The following is a 15,586-nucleotide window of genomic DNA, read 5'->3' as shown; positions in this document are numbered from 1 at the left end:
ATAGGCTCGACCTATTCCTCTCCAGCGCCGGTCTCCATTGGATATCCCCAAGGCTCCGTCTTGGGACCACTCCTGTTTCTGATCTACGTCAATGACCTCCCAGACGTTCTTGCGAAATCATGTCTACTTTTTGCGGACGACTTGAAATCCTAGAGTACCAATGCCAGCGCCCTCCAAATAGACGTAGACGCTGCCAAGCAGTGGTCGTTGGATTGACGCCTTCCTCTGAATGATGAAAAGTGCGTCCATATGTCCAAAGGAGAAGACTCAGCGAATGCCTTTGTTATGCATGGTGAGAAAGGACCAGAAAACGTCATGAGGATGGATGACAGAAAGGATTTGGGCATCTGGGTCTCCTCAAACTTGTCCTTCTCACTACACCATGAGAAATCGGCCCAAAAGGCATGCGGCATTTTACGGATGATCCGACGCACCTTCTATTACTTTACTCGCATGGACTTCCAAATACTCTACGGGGCCTACGTCGGACCGCTCCTGGAATACGCCAACCAAGTTGTCTACTCATACGAAAGACNATCTCTTTCCCTGGAGTACCGTCGACTCCGAGGGGACCTAATTCTTACTTATGCCCTGTTTGAACAGAGCTTGGCCAACAGGTTTTTCTACCATTGACCCAGCAAACACACGGCGGGGGCATAGCAAGAAAATTTTCAAGATCAGAGCACACACATTCATTAGACAAAATGTTTTCTCATTTCGGGCAGTAAATTCGTGGAATGACCTTCCTTCGATGGTTGTCCACGCCCCTTCTAGGACCCAGTTTAAAGCTCTATTAGACACTTATTTATGCGAATCTTCGCGCTGGCAAGCATACTGACCTGCGCTGAGAACATAAAGAGCAGTGCAACACCCTTTTTTCACTTGCGCCTTTCAGGTGAACGATATCCACTGACCGACAATGACAAAACCGACCCGGGAAACTTGGGCAAAAGCCTCGATCCTTGTACCAATCGAGCAGTGCAACACCCTTTTTTCACTTGCGCCTTTCAGGTGAACGATATCCACTGACCGACAATGACAAAACCGACCCGGGAAACTTGGGCAAAAGCCTCGATCCTGTGTACCAATCCGTAAATCCGTGAATCCGTGAAAAGGTCATCAGCGAAAGGCTCGCGCACCAGGTACTCCAGTTACAAGAGTACGACTTCATGATCTGACAACTGCCAAGGAGGAATGATCACCTGGCTGATTAACTGCGAAGAACAAGGGTTGGATATGATGCCCTGAATATTATGATGGGCACTAAAAGCCTCGAACTGGATCCCAGAAATTTGGTGCAACTACAGTTACAGGATAATGTATTGAGGAAGTTTTCAGTCGCCTCGTTGGACGGAATAGGTATTGAAAACGGGGAAGGGGGCAGAGAACTGGATATATTCCAGAATCACTTTGATAGGCTGGTCTCGAGCAAAGCTGACATAACGTTCTGGAACGCCACCGAATTGGAGGCCGCGCTGACCAATATGCCTCACGTATTGAGACAGAAGCTGAAGCCACGACATGGCACACACAGGGCACGCCAAGACATACGACGTACTTCGGCAGGGGACGTCTGGCCAGAGATGGGAAGCAAGATAATACGTGGCTATATGTAGTGGCCTGTAAGCGACGTCACCTGATGAAAGGAAATACAACGGTGAAGCACACCCCATGTTTAAGATATCTGGAAGCGTTGGTAACTTTACGTCATTGGCCTTCTTCGGTCACAGCCGCCAAAAATCAGAATCTCGTAACAATGGCGTCACCTGCCGTGGTGGATCGGGACGGCAGCCGTACCGATTCAACGGGCGACGACGATCATCGGAGTGGTAATGCGCCAAATGGCCAACCAAGGGTACTAAAATGATCTTACCAGATCAGTGGCCTTGCTTTGAGGGCGGAGAGTTCAAGAGTAGCTTGTGGAAGCTGGGCACCAAGCAGCTAAGGATGACGCCCTATCATCCGCAAGCAAACGGCCTAAGTGGATGCAAAAACCGAACTATTAAAGAGTAGGAGATTGTCAAAAGAGGTGACATGGAAGCGTGCTTGCTGAGTGTGTTCTTAGCTCATCGTGTGTCGATACAGCGAAACACAAAGTTATCCATTAATTCAGGTGTACAGTCGACATCCACACTTTCCAACTTGGCGGGAAAATGGGTCGTTGCTGGCAGCACGCCTGTCTCCGGGGGAGCTAGGAGAACAACGGAGGAGAGATCGAAAAAACTCGACTGTTTCTCAGGTAAGGGCTAGACAGAAAACGGCACGACCGTTCCCCCATAGGTACGCAGATCGAGCGGGTCATTAGAATCCTGGAAGTAGTGGACTGGGGCCGTGGAAGGTTAGCGGTCGGTGGCAAGACTTGTCCGCTATTACCGACCGTCGGAAAAGCGTTTACACAACTCAGGAAGGTAGAGGATCGAAAAGACTGGACGCCGTGCAGCTTCAGAAGTGGAATGATACAACCGAAGAAGTGCAGAACTGACAAGCTTCCGAGGCCGACCCAATATAAGTAACTGGAACATCGGTAGAGTGCACGCACCCTTTGAAGGAAAATGGGGTGTACGAAGTATACCGGTGATCAAACGTGCATGTATTCTATGGTTTGGTGTACGAGCTCCGCCCATGCATTTAATGGAAGGCGAAGATTTTTCCGGACATTGTGGAACAGCTCTGCAGTATTCGTCTACCATCGTGTGATGGTCAAGAAATATCAGGGAAAGTTCAAAGAACGCGTGGGAATGTTCACTGTTGATTGCACCTGCGAATCAACGGTGACCAGCGGTAACTTTCCTGGNCGAATTTTGCGGGCCTTACTAGGAGACAGACTGGTAAACGATGGAACGCTGCAGACAACTTTGACTGAGATTGAAAAAATCCTCAATGACCGCTTATTAGTAAAGCTGACTTCGGACCCCAATGATTTCGCAGCTCTAACGCCGAACCATTTGTTGCTCCCGAGCGCGAATCCTTCAACGACCAGTCATTGTGCTGACTCACGGAATCTAACTAAAACCTGGAGACATGCTAACCACCTAGCCGACCTGTTTTGGAGCCGTTGGCTGAAGGAGTACCTCCCAACTTTGCAGACGATGTCAAAATGGCTTAAGCCAGGAAGGAGTCTGAACGGTGACCTCGTTCCAGCTCTGCAGTATTCGTCTACCATCGTGTGATGGTCAAGAAATATCAGGGAAAGTTCAAAGAACGCGTGGGAATGTTCACTGTTGATTGCACCTGCGAATCAACGGTGACCAGCGGTAACTTTCCTGGTTTTCTGACTACTCATGAGTAACGTGACTCGCATCTGTTTATTATGACACCATGTCGTTTCTTTGCTCGTTTTCCCCCTGTTTCGTCCCGGCTTAGGGTCTGCTTATGCCTCAGTAACTGATGACAATACTTAATTTGCCCGTCCGTCATTGCTTGTAAGTTCGTCTGGATTGCACCTATCCACGAGCGTCCACTCCGACCGAAAAGCGCGCCGACCGGGTATCGAATCCAGAGTATGCGGACAGCGGGCGAACGCGTCACCGACTACACCAACCAGACGTCCAACATGGCTGTTTATTTTGTATTACCTATGTATCGCACCTAGCAGATAGCCTTTGCTGAGCTTTGTTTTGAACGGACGAAACCGCGCAATCTGACCTGTCACGCGACACGAGCGGCTGCGTCGACGCCGACCGAAAGACAGTCCTTCACATCCCGAACGTACTGACTCCTGCGCCGTTATGGCCAACTCACACTGTCAGACTGCCCCGATATGTATGTTTGCACATCGTTTGGTACTTACTTCTTGTTGCCCCTATAGAAATCCGTGCTGTGACAGTGACTACTTCCCGCTCCTGCAGATTGCGTCATTGTTGATTGTACTTTTTCCTAATTCATGATGCTTACTAATCCGTTTTTCTGTAGAACCAGTTCCTGTCAGTCTTCAATATATCATCTACTGCCCCACGTCTGTCTGCTCCCATTGACTACTGGCTACGAACTGTGTATAATCTAATAGTCGCAATCGTCCTGTGAGATCCTTAACCGTCCGGATCTTACATTCACCTTTTAAAGACTACGCGCATATGATATGCCTACCCTTCTGTCTAATGACTTGCAGCTATTTCATTGGTATTTGCCAATGAATGACTTCGCAGGGAAAGGTTCTCCTCTATTAGAAGCGAACCGAATTTCAGTTCCCGCAAGCTATTAGACCTTCTAAGTTGAGAATCTCCCATCGTGTCAGCCTATTTGGGCTACACGTTTTGGTGACAGATGTTTGAAGCCTTTTGTTTAAATGAGTGCACTTTCAAGGGTGACAAACAGTGCAGCTTTATGCTATTACAAGTCTACGAAATGAAAAAACTAAACTAAATGGTACCCCATCCAAACAAGGCATAGTGTTCTTAATGTCGGGGAGATCATCTACCTGGTTTCGGTTGTAAATTCTACCGCGGTGAAAACTGGACTGTCTTCTGGCTCTGTTGTGCTAGCCAGGTGTAACACGTGAGTTGAATTAGCCCCGAGAAGCTCCGTACAAAATTTTCGTTTGGGGGGCTCGCCTTCCGTCCAGTATGGTAATTGGAGGCGTCTTGATGAATTATGCAGTAATGATGTAGATGCATCCATGTGACGGATTCCCTTCCTCAGATATGCACAGCTCGTCAAGAAAATAATACAGCCCTTTCAAAATATCTGGAAGTAAATTACCACCGTCCTGGTAACATATCTCGATAAAAAAGCATTACGTCACTAATCACGAACCTGTCGGAAAGAGCAACGGAACTAAAGGAAACTGTGGTCAAAATTTAAGGAATTCGGAACTTCTGTCCTAAGTTATTTCTCAAATTGGGGGTTCGCGTGCGGCCGGTGTCCCTTCCATGATAAGTAGGTCAATGTGCCATATGATTTGTATTTGGCTATAATGTTGCCTCAATGTCTTCGCAATCAACGCCATTTGGTGCATGATGTGCAGATTTCCCGAATTTCGGATCATTGCCTGATCCCTCATATAGCCCTTGCAGACAACGAGCATCCCGTTTTTAGTTTTTCATCAACTTTCTCCATCAAAAGATGCCGAAGGCTGTTTAGCATTGCGCGGCTTTCTGAGGGAGTCTGTGTGGCACATCAAAGTTTCCCATATTTTCTGACTATACACATCTACATTTATTTGGTTTTAAGGAGAAGCATGATATCTGTCAAGCTTTCTGCCTGACGTTCGATCTACATACTTGGTGTCTGCCGATTGTTTCCGTCGATCACGTAGGCCACATTGAGCCGCGCGCAAACCCCGAAAAGCCTAATCTTCAAAATGGAGGCCAATCACAAATGAAAGGGTAAAATAACCGAATTTTACAGACAATATCGTGGCAATAGCTCAGCTTCTATGCACCGCCTTAGGATCTTGTTTTTCCAAACAAGATGCAAAAGTACACATCAACCCGAGGCAGGGCGGCCAAAAACTAGCGAAACCGGCATGTTTATTTGAACAACGCGTGCCATGACAAGATCAAAGAGTGGTTCACGTTCAGGTCAAGAAAAGCGACGTGAACATAAAACAGAAACGTTGTGCAGTATAAACGCTGAAGAAAATCACCTGTCTCATATGTGTCTATGTGTCCGTTTTATACTCATTCTGAGCAAGGTAGCATATTGCGCGCCCCCTCAGTCGATAGGCACGGTGATTGTAAAACAAGACGCGAGTCATCCGATTGTTGCAATGGACTACTCACTAGGCAACAATCCTTGTAACAACTGATGTAACGATTAACTGTAAAAAACGGCGTGGTAGCAAATGTGGAACCTTATCTCAGCAATGATAGCAATTCCGGATCCACGGATTGATGCATAAGACTTAGGCTTCAGCCCAAACTCCATGGATCGGCTTTCTTCTTATGGTTCACCTGAAAGTCATAAGTGAAAATACGGTGTAACACTGCCCTTTAAGTTCCCAGCGCCAGGCAGTACGTTTGCCAACGCGAGGACCCAACTAATAGATGGTCTGAAAGTGGTTTTAACTGGGTACTAGAATAATCGTCTGGTCTCAACTATCCAAAATGAGAAACGCTTGCCTGATGACACTCCCGCAACGATTTTGTTTTTACTCTCGGCCATCATCTGTCGCTTCCTCGACCCTGCAGTGGCAATGGCGAGCAAATTTTCCACCCAGCCCCAACCGCCTCTGAGGAGAGTTTGTTCTCAACTGCAGGCTATGATTTTGGTTCGCCTCTTCCTTAAGTTCATTGTCGTTTGCGGTGTTCGTTTGGCCGTATGCACTGGAACCATTTCCCCATGAAAACTGTCCTTTACATCTGACCTCCTTACAACAGTGACGCCAGTGAGTCTAATCAGTTTCAATTTAGACCATATTTTTGAGACGAAACATGCCACTGTTCTCCACTTTGAATCATCCCATCTCTATTTCTAATTTTGCTTTTCGTGACCTGGCCATTGACTCACAGCCCAGGGTCACTCATGACCAAAAAATGTTTTCAGCTTTAGTTCATGTAAACCAGCTTCATCACTGAAGTTGTCGCACCCATTGCCCATTGTCCTTGGTTTTTGTTTCCCATAACCGCGCTAACTTCCCGCGCAATAAGCACGCCTCGTAGATTGTACCTTCCTCAGCTATAACGACCCGACCATGCATCAATTAGCAAGTTTCTTACAAGTTGGGGAATAAAACCATTATTGTTAATTTGAGCTCGGAAATTTTCTTCCCATGTTTGCGCCGTGTTGTTTGGGTCAACAGCGATAAACCTGTTGGTCTAACCCTTTTTAAACAGGCCTCGTAGATGTTTCCTCGTAGGTGATGGTACTTCAGGGAAAGAGGTCAAGCACCGCAAGACCTTTTCCATAATTAACGGATTCGAGGCCTGCATCCATTTTTGTAGCAGCTTGTTGGACACGCTAAATAAGGATAACGTTTTTCTCTCGTCCTGTGTGGATAACTTGTTTGGCATATCCAAGTGGTGGTCTGATTTAGGCCCCATGGAGTATTTGGAAGTCCATGTGAGTCGTGGGAGGTGCGACGAAGCTCGATGGGAAAGAGGTCAAGCACCGCAAGACCTTTTCCATAATTAACGGATTCGAGGCCTGCATCCATTTTTGTAGCAGCTTGTTGGACACGCTAAATAAGGATAACGTTTTTCTCTCGTCCTGTGTGGATAACTTGTTTGGCATATCCAAGTGGTGGTCTGATTTAGGCCCCATGGAGTATTTGGAAGTCCATGTGAGTAATACGTGGGAGGTGCGCCAAATCATCCGTGGAATGGCTAATGCCTATTGAGTTAATTACTCATAGTGCAGTGAGAACGCTTTCGAAGAGAGCCAGGTACATAAATTATATTTGGCATCTATCCTTGCAAAGTCTTCCGACCCATTCTCACCATGCACGGTGAAGTCGTTAACTGGATCTCCTCCGAACCATATGCAGGTGCGCCTTTGTCATTCAGCGGAAGATGCTAGTCGGGTAACTACTGCTTTGTAGTGCCTACATCCGGTTGGAGGGCGCTGGCATTGGAACTGTAGGAGCTCAAGTCGTCCACAAAAAGTAGTCATGGAATCGATAGAATAGCTGAAAGATAGTCAACGTGGAATAAAAACAGAAGTGGTCCGAAAAATGGAGCCCTGGGGAGCTCCAGTGGGAACGGGTGCCAAAGACCGGTGCGGAGGCATCGTTTCCAGAAGTCACCGAATCCTTTTAGGTAGCATTTGGTCGATTCGGTTGCGCGCTTGTTTCTATGGGACGAAGGCCATGCCAGCGTCGTGAATTCTCTGGGCAATGGTTCCCTATGTCTCCTCTACTGAAGCTGGTACTAGTTTCACCTAATCAAGGAAGACACGCATTTCTGAGAAGTCTGCACGGCGGAAGTTTCGACTCCACATTTGCGGTTCCGGGTTTCTGGCCCAGTAACGGATGAAACCAGAGGTTAGCACACAGTGGTAGTAATGTCCCAGCGGAGCTTTAACTGACGCATGATCAACGAAAAGTCTCTTGTTGGTGATAACTAGACCCATTAAAGATGGAAGTTAGCCTGTATGGCGGCAGGGTGGAACGACGGCATGTTGGACAGAGGCGCTTTTTTGAATGACGTTGGTCAGGGTCATTGTAAAATGCTCACTACATCCGATGTGTTTATGCTCCATCCAGTAGGCCTTGAGAGCGTTAAAATAACCTATTCGCGGAAGAGCCGTGGCCTGGTAGCCTACGGAGAGTTGCTCGAGAATTTGCATGATGAACTGGTCAGCTCCCATGAGCCCGAGGGCCAACGGTGGATCGCACCGTGAGGAAGGAAATCAGCCACATGCATTTGAACTGGAAATCACATTGCAATACAGAAAGTTGCGGGAACCAAATATCCGGGCTGGTGAGCACTGGTATTCGGTCAAGGGAAAGTTCGTCACTGAAGTTCGCCCGGGCAATTCGTTCCTCGCGTTTGCATCCCCCGGGGCTTTCGAAAGAGATATGAATTTTTCCTCGAATATCTCCACTAAAATGGAACGCTTGCACCGGTCTTTCGGACTTAGAAGTGGAGACTTGGTTTCGTTATTTGCAACTGTTACTAGTTGCGGAAGGCATAGCAACCCTACGGTAGAGGGAGCCGGCGCAGACCATCGGGTCAGGTGATTCATCCCTTTAGTTTACCTGTCCATCCTACAAACCTGTACACTCGATGGACGTCCATTTCGTCCACTGATAAATGTGGCGTAGGGCAACCCATAATAACCTGAATCACGATTAGGAGTAAATGGATGCGCCGCAGAATTAAGTTGCGTTGCGACAGAGTTGCACACTGTAGCGGACTAGGACCTTATCAGCGTGTTTGGATAAATTAACAAGCTAAGTAACCAATACAAAATCACAAAATCATAGGAAAGGAATGAGTAGTCAAATGGGGACTCACGAATGCGTAGGTCCAGTAGTCCACTACACCGATCCAAATGCAGTAACTAGCTGTGAAAGGAAATATTCACTTGTCGGAATTTCCCACAGATGGTTCCGCGTGCGTGATATATTCCACAGTAAGAAAATTATTCACGGCTAAAAAATGTCACAGGGATTTATTGTGACGTTCAACAGTTGACACAAACACAGAGATTTAGTCCCACTGGTTCAGCAGTCAACAAACAGTTCAACGGAGCGTAAATACGCTTGTTCAGCAAGAAGTCAGCAGGTCGCGCCGGAAAATTGTATTCTCAACATTAAAACAAACGTCATGATACAATGTGAACGACAGTTACAAAGTGTGGTTCAAGTTCAGGAAGAATGGTAAATGTGACAACGGATTACAGACGCTACAATAAACAGGTTGTCTGAATGAAAAATTCAACAAAATGACACGTGTTATCACCGTAATTAGATTAAACATCAAAAAATAATTCACCAAATTGCACAAGTAAATAACGAAACCGATTTCGAACCTACTGCAGTAAAAGTTCCAGTAAATATTTTTGGAAACAAGGCGGAGGGCCTATGATTTTTCTTTTTCTTTCGAAAGGCAAATTATGCGTGACTTAAATGTTATTTGGTACTGCTCACTGAATGGACTATCCCTGGAAGCCATTGACCGACAAGAACAAAAGCGACCCGGGAAACTTGGGCAATAGCCTCGATCCTGTGTATCAATCCGTGAATCCGTGAATAACCAATCAAGAGCAGCGACCGGACAGCATTGTTTCAAGGTCGAACTTGCGCTCGAACTACCGCAACATCTTATGTCTTGTCCTTGTGTTTTCGTAGCAGGATTGTTTTATTCCTAATGGCCACTTATTTGCCCGTCACTAAGGCTCCCAATCCGAGATTTGCAGTCAGTTATGGCATGGTGACTGCAGAAACCACCTTACAATGACGATTGCTGAGCCATTGAGTGAAATTCTTTCATAACAATAAGAACGGTTTTAATCGAGGAAAATCTTGACGCGACACCTCACAATTCAGAAAGTGACTTCTGTTCGAGACCCAATTATGGTTTAGTTCATGCAACACAATCCTCCAACTGCAGTTGGAGGAAATAGGTATACCCAGTTTCGGACCCATGAGTCCGAAACTGGCTGGGAACTGGGGGCGAAAACGTCTAGCGTATGCGCAAAGTCGGCACCCGGACGCGAAAATGTTGGGTGCCCCAATACTGACACCCTAGTTGACTAAGATGGTCTCCTCAACCAAGGTGAAGGCAAATAAGTTGAACAAATACCGACTGAGGATTGTACTTCCATCATTAAACGGAGCAAGTGGGAGCTATTCAGCGCCAGCAGCTCAATAACAACTGAGGGAAGAAAGGTATTTCAGGTTCTAAGTTCACCGGTCATGGCTCCGTTACAGGTCAGGAACTTCGACTGCGAGACTGCATGTGGCTATCTGAATTACTGTTAAAATTCTTCGGTCCAACGACTCTGGCGCCGTTCAGCGTTGAACGATGGACCAATCCTTGAGACCCACGCAAATGCTGTCGTTCACCTGACATCTGGCAGCCCGTTGAGTGGTACTGTACTCCCGACTAGGAAGGACGTGCCCGAGCTTCAAGCAAGTTTATGGTCATGCTAGGTACCTTGTGCTTAGATATAGTTGATTTTGTTGTTCCACAGGCAAAGCATCTAGCGCCTTGCACGGTTGCGGATAGTAGTCTCCAGTAAGAGTCGACATCAGAGGATGGATTGCCCGAAAGAGACTTCAGTAGGCGGTTTTGGTAAGTTTGCTTCGCATTAGAATCCAAGAGTTTAATAGCCAGGCAAGGTGAACGCATCTCGAAATTCGTGCACGATCGTGCACCGTCGAATAATCGTTCAGCTGGAGCACCCTTACAGGGCCTAGCTACTACACCACGCGATTGAAACACGAGTACTGAAAATCCTGTCAGGTTCCTCAAGCCTAGATAGGAGCAGTCATGTAGCCGTTTGATCAGTAAGTGCGCGCCTTACCCACTGAACTATCTCGAGCTCACCCTCAGAAAAACGCAAAAAGGAGCAGTCACAGACAAGTGTGAGATAGCAATTCATGCAAGTGTTCCAGAACGTGCGGTGGTCAGTAGTTGATCCCCGCCATCCATAGCCAATGGCGTTGGATGTTTCGTACTTGGGGACTGTCGTGTGGCTAGGGGATTTCGGTTATTTCCGAATGTGCTACTGCACAGTTGATTCTGTGGTCAGCACACACTCACAGCGGCCGTTCGTCGCTGTCTGTGGGTCTTGCTTCAACTCCAGGATGATCAGCAGCGCAAAGTTTACTTACTTGCTTATTCATATTCCAGATACTTACCGTATCCGAGCTCTTAGCTTACCGTAACTGGGCATCGTAGAAACTCATTGGTGGCATCAAAGCAACGTCGAAACCTTGACGTGGTGATCGGTTTTGAGTGGTACAATAATCCCGCGGACCATACTGACTGGGACGTCGTCCCACAAGGTGCGACTGTGACCCAACTGACTGCAGTTCCGACGCTGAGAAGTATACTTTCCATTGAGAGTCATCCGGGCTCATTTATCAAGCAAGGAGTATGGAAATTGTCCTCCTTGCGGGTGACATGCGCTCAGGTCGGTCGTCTGATCTCTTTGGAATCACACCTGGGTGGTCGATTTGGAGTCGAGGCAGGTTTCACGGACGACGGAGAACGGCTCATCCGGCTGTGTAATTATCCTCAACTTTTTCTGGCCAACATGAATTTTTAACGTAAACACTCAGAACACGTAAGCCAACGTTCACCAAGTACAAACCAACCGTGGATCTAGTCGGATCACGTGACTATCAGCCGCCGGTAGATAGCCACACTTCAAGTCTGCCGTTCCTCCTGGGGCACACAACTTGATTCCAATCAAACCGTAGCGTGAGAACGCCTGACAACTCGCTTTCCTTCAGGCTCCGCAAATGGGAAAGAAGCACGCCAGCCCACGATCTTTGGAGAGCCACAATATCTCGGCGGCACCGATCGGAGCTGTCAACAGTAAATCAACAATACATTGGTAACGTGCACTTGGATGACGCATGACAACATGTGAAAGCCGCTGGGGTAGCGGCACCAAAAACTATCCAAATGACTGCCTACAATTCATAGCTTCTCCTCTCTATCTCCTCCAATGTGGGCGAGATGGCTCAGTGGTTAGCGCGAATTTGCTGACCGGAAGGCCCATGACTCGAACCCGACCTCCGCCTCTCGACTTCCTCTGTCCAGGCTTAGGCAACTTGACAGTGTCTCAGCCCTCGCACTTCCTTTGAGTAGCATGGCAGCTAGGCATCGAAAGTGTGTTACAGCTGAACGATTATCGATTTTATCCTCCACTATCAAGTTCACTGACACCCTTTTATTCACGGATCAGTTATATCAATTACTGCCTCCAATACGTAGCTATCCACCTTACCTCCTCAGCTCATTTGCAAACGAAACTGACAGCTGTAACCACCGTACAAAATAGACGCCATTTTTACAGCTAAAAGTGCTGACAATGATGAACAAAGCTAGTGTTTATGTGAGCATAAACAGGTACAGTTAACGGGCAGCAATTATCAGCTCATTTATTGGGTACTATCACAGATGGTGCCATACGAGCCTCACATGGGCGACTACTTTCGAGAAGAGACTTTTCTACATGGTGGCTTAAAACAGCAAGGTCAACCGCAGCGGCTTCTGGATCACCCGGCGTGCGTAGCCAGAAGTTAGAAGGAACTAATGATGATCTCAGATCAACAATCGTACTTTGGTCTTGAATCCTCGTTCCAGCACCAAGAAGTAGACAGCAAATCCAACGTACATGCGAGATTGGTCTGTTGTCCAGCTTGTTCTAGAGTGCGAACTTCGAAGGCTGTTGAATGAACTGAGCTTCGGGATGTGACTAATGATTTCAACGTGTCTGAGGCCACGGTAAAATAAAATAGGCCATGGTAGCTTAGTTAGTTTGGTTATTGTAGGTGTGCTGGCACAACAATCAACCCATCGCCACGCACCACTACGCTCCCTAACAACGCACTGATGATGTCACTTCGATTGGTGGTGAAACGTTTGCACTCAAATTGCCCAGCTCAGCGAACAAACCAGCGACCAGAAAGAGAAGTGTTAATTCCCGTTGGAGTGGAATACCTCTTATTCATTGTCGATGAAAATGGTCTTCGGCTTGACTTATGAAACACCGCTGCAATCATGAGAATGCTTCGCCACTCAGCACCTCTGAACTTCGGTCTTTTTTGGGTTTGGTGAGCTACTACACCGTTCGCACGAATTCTATACCCGACTTCTGACCAAGGGGTGTCGGTGAGAATGGTCACACGGCTCTCTGCTTGTATTAAGACCGGTGACGAGACCACTTCCGCAGTTCTTGCGGATTTCAACTATCGTTTGCCGATCATTCCTACTGATGCATCGAACTCTTGCCAGGCTAACAACGAAGCACTGACCATCTTTATTGTTGGGAACTTTTACAAAGTGATATACGACCGAAAGTTCACACTTGTAACGAGTTACAAACGAATATTGGCTTTTGATTCCAAGGGAGGTATCGTAGTCCGCACGTTAACCGATTGCAATCTTGAGGCACAGTCCCGCTTGGCTACCTCTTCACCATAAAATGTCTCAACTGAGGACATTGGATAGGAAGGTACGCTTTGGTGCTTGGTAGGTTTGGGTGTGGTGAAACCACATCGTACCGACATACCAGCCGTTGCTGTCGAATCGGAAGTCCATGCTGCAGTGTTGGAAGCCATAAACCAACTGCCGGTGACTTTTGACATGGTTCATGATGCTACACAAAATGACGATGTACACCAGAAGGTAATGGAGTACCACCAAATCAGCTGACCAGGAACCTGGCTTCCAGGAGAATTTAGACAGCTGTTTCAACGACGAAATTCGTTGTCTGTTATCTTTGATTGCCCTTTTTTCGGCGATAGAATCGTCGTTTCGCAATCGGATAAGCGGTATGAGAACCCTCGCTCACAGCTGTTTGTTGGAAAGCTATAGTTAAACATATGAAATAGGTATGCTGGAACATTTTCCGGTGCGTGGCCACCCAGAATTCGCCTAAGAGACAATCATGGCAGCCTTGGCCACGGTCAGAAAAATAATGGTCGTATGTCCATATGGCTTTCGCCGGACCAGTTAACGGACAAAAAATTCTATTCGTCGGTGTCTTCAGTAAGTGGCCTGGAGTTTTTATCGTTTCAGACAACGGCGATGGTTACAATCACTTAACTGGTATATTTTTAGCCTTCGGCCTCGTATCAACATGTGTCCGGCAACGGTGTTTAGTTCACACCCTACCGATTCGGTGGTTTCATCTGAATGCTTAGCATTACTCATATTCCCAGCATTCCATCCGTAGTCCAAAGGTGAAGCTGACATGCTCGTGGATGCATTTGAACTACTTTTACAAAAACAAAAGGGGGCTACGACAGAATTTTGTACACTCCTGTTAAACTACGGAACAATGACCAATCCGTAGTCTCTTGACGGTTGCTGTCGCACAGAAGTTATGGCAAACAGACGATTGAGACTTACACACGACGCCGTCCTACTTGCACGTACTCTCAGTGACGAAAGGTAAGTTGGCGTTCCGACACAAAAGTCATGTAAGTGTGAGAGATTGTCGTCCTGTTCACAGGGGCTGGGGTGTTGTAATCATTCTCAAAAGAATCGGTAGGGTGATTTATGGTTAAGTTAATCGCTATAGAACTGGTACGTTAACAAGCCATATCTGACTGAATGCCCAGCTTCAAAAACAGAAGAGCAGCCACGGGATCCAAACTCACTGCTTGAAATCATTGAGAGCCAGCCGAACCGGCTGCTCTCATCTATACCACCCGCTACAGTGGTTGACGTGCAAATTTCGTGACCGGAAGGTACGTGGTTCGGCCGTGACCTTTATCTCGACTGCTTCCGTCTAGGCTTGGGCAACCTGGTAGTATCCCATCTTTCTTACCTCTCTCTGTTAGCATGGCATCATCATCATCATCAAAGACAGCAACGTCATTGTTGACACTGATGCCTCACTGCCGTACAACCATGAGGTTTGTCTTATTATATTTAAACCCCTAGAGTAAAAAAGAGGAAGAGAGTGGATGAGGGAGGGGACATAGTGCTAACTTATGCCAAGCGTTCTGAGGTGCCTACACAGGCAGACAATCTGGAAAGAAACTGACAGCACGAACACCGCTGGCATTGATCAGCGGCCATTTCTTGCAACGTCTCCAGCCAAGCACAGGTGGGGTCACGGGGACTCCATCCTGGAAGTCTCACAACACCAACAACACCCAAACTCTTCGTGATCCCTTTCACGCCCTTCTGCCAAGTCAAGTGTTGTCCACCTCGCGGTTTGCGCCATTCTGAAGGAGGCACGGAAAACAACACTCGTCTCGGTAGACGGTGTTTCGACATGCGTCGCACACGACCGAGCAATTGTATTCGGTGATGCTGGATGTTTCCCCGACTGAAGTACCTGCCGCACAACCAAATACCCGTTTTCTAATCACCTCGTTGCTAAGACGCTGACGCCATCCAAAACCAGGAACCTTTCGAAGTAACGAATGGAGTAGCGTGTTTTCAGAGGACAATGGATGACATAATACGCGTTGAAAAACTTACCGGGACATATACGTATGTGGATAATATCGCCA

This window comes from Opisthorchis viverrini, assembly GCF_000715545.1.
Source record: "Opisthorchis viverrini unplaced genomic scaffold opera_v5_278, whole genome shotgun sequence".
Classification (NCBI taxonomy): Eukaryota; Metazoa; Platyhelminthes; class Trematoda; order Opisthorchiida; family Opisthorchiidae; genus Opisthorchis; species Opisthorchis viverrini.
The sequence above is the reverse complement of the archived record's forward strand: the minus strand, read 5'-3'. Positions refer to the sequence as shown.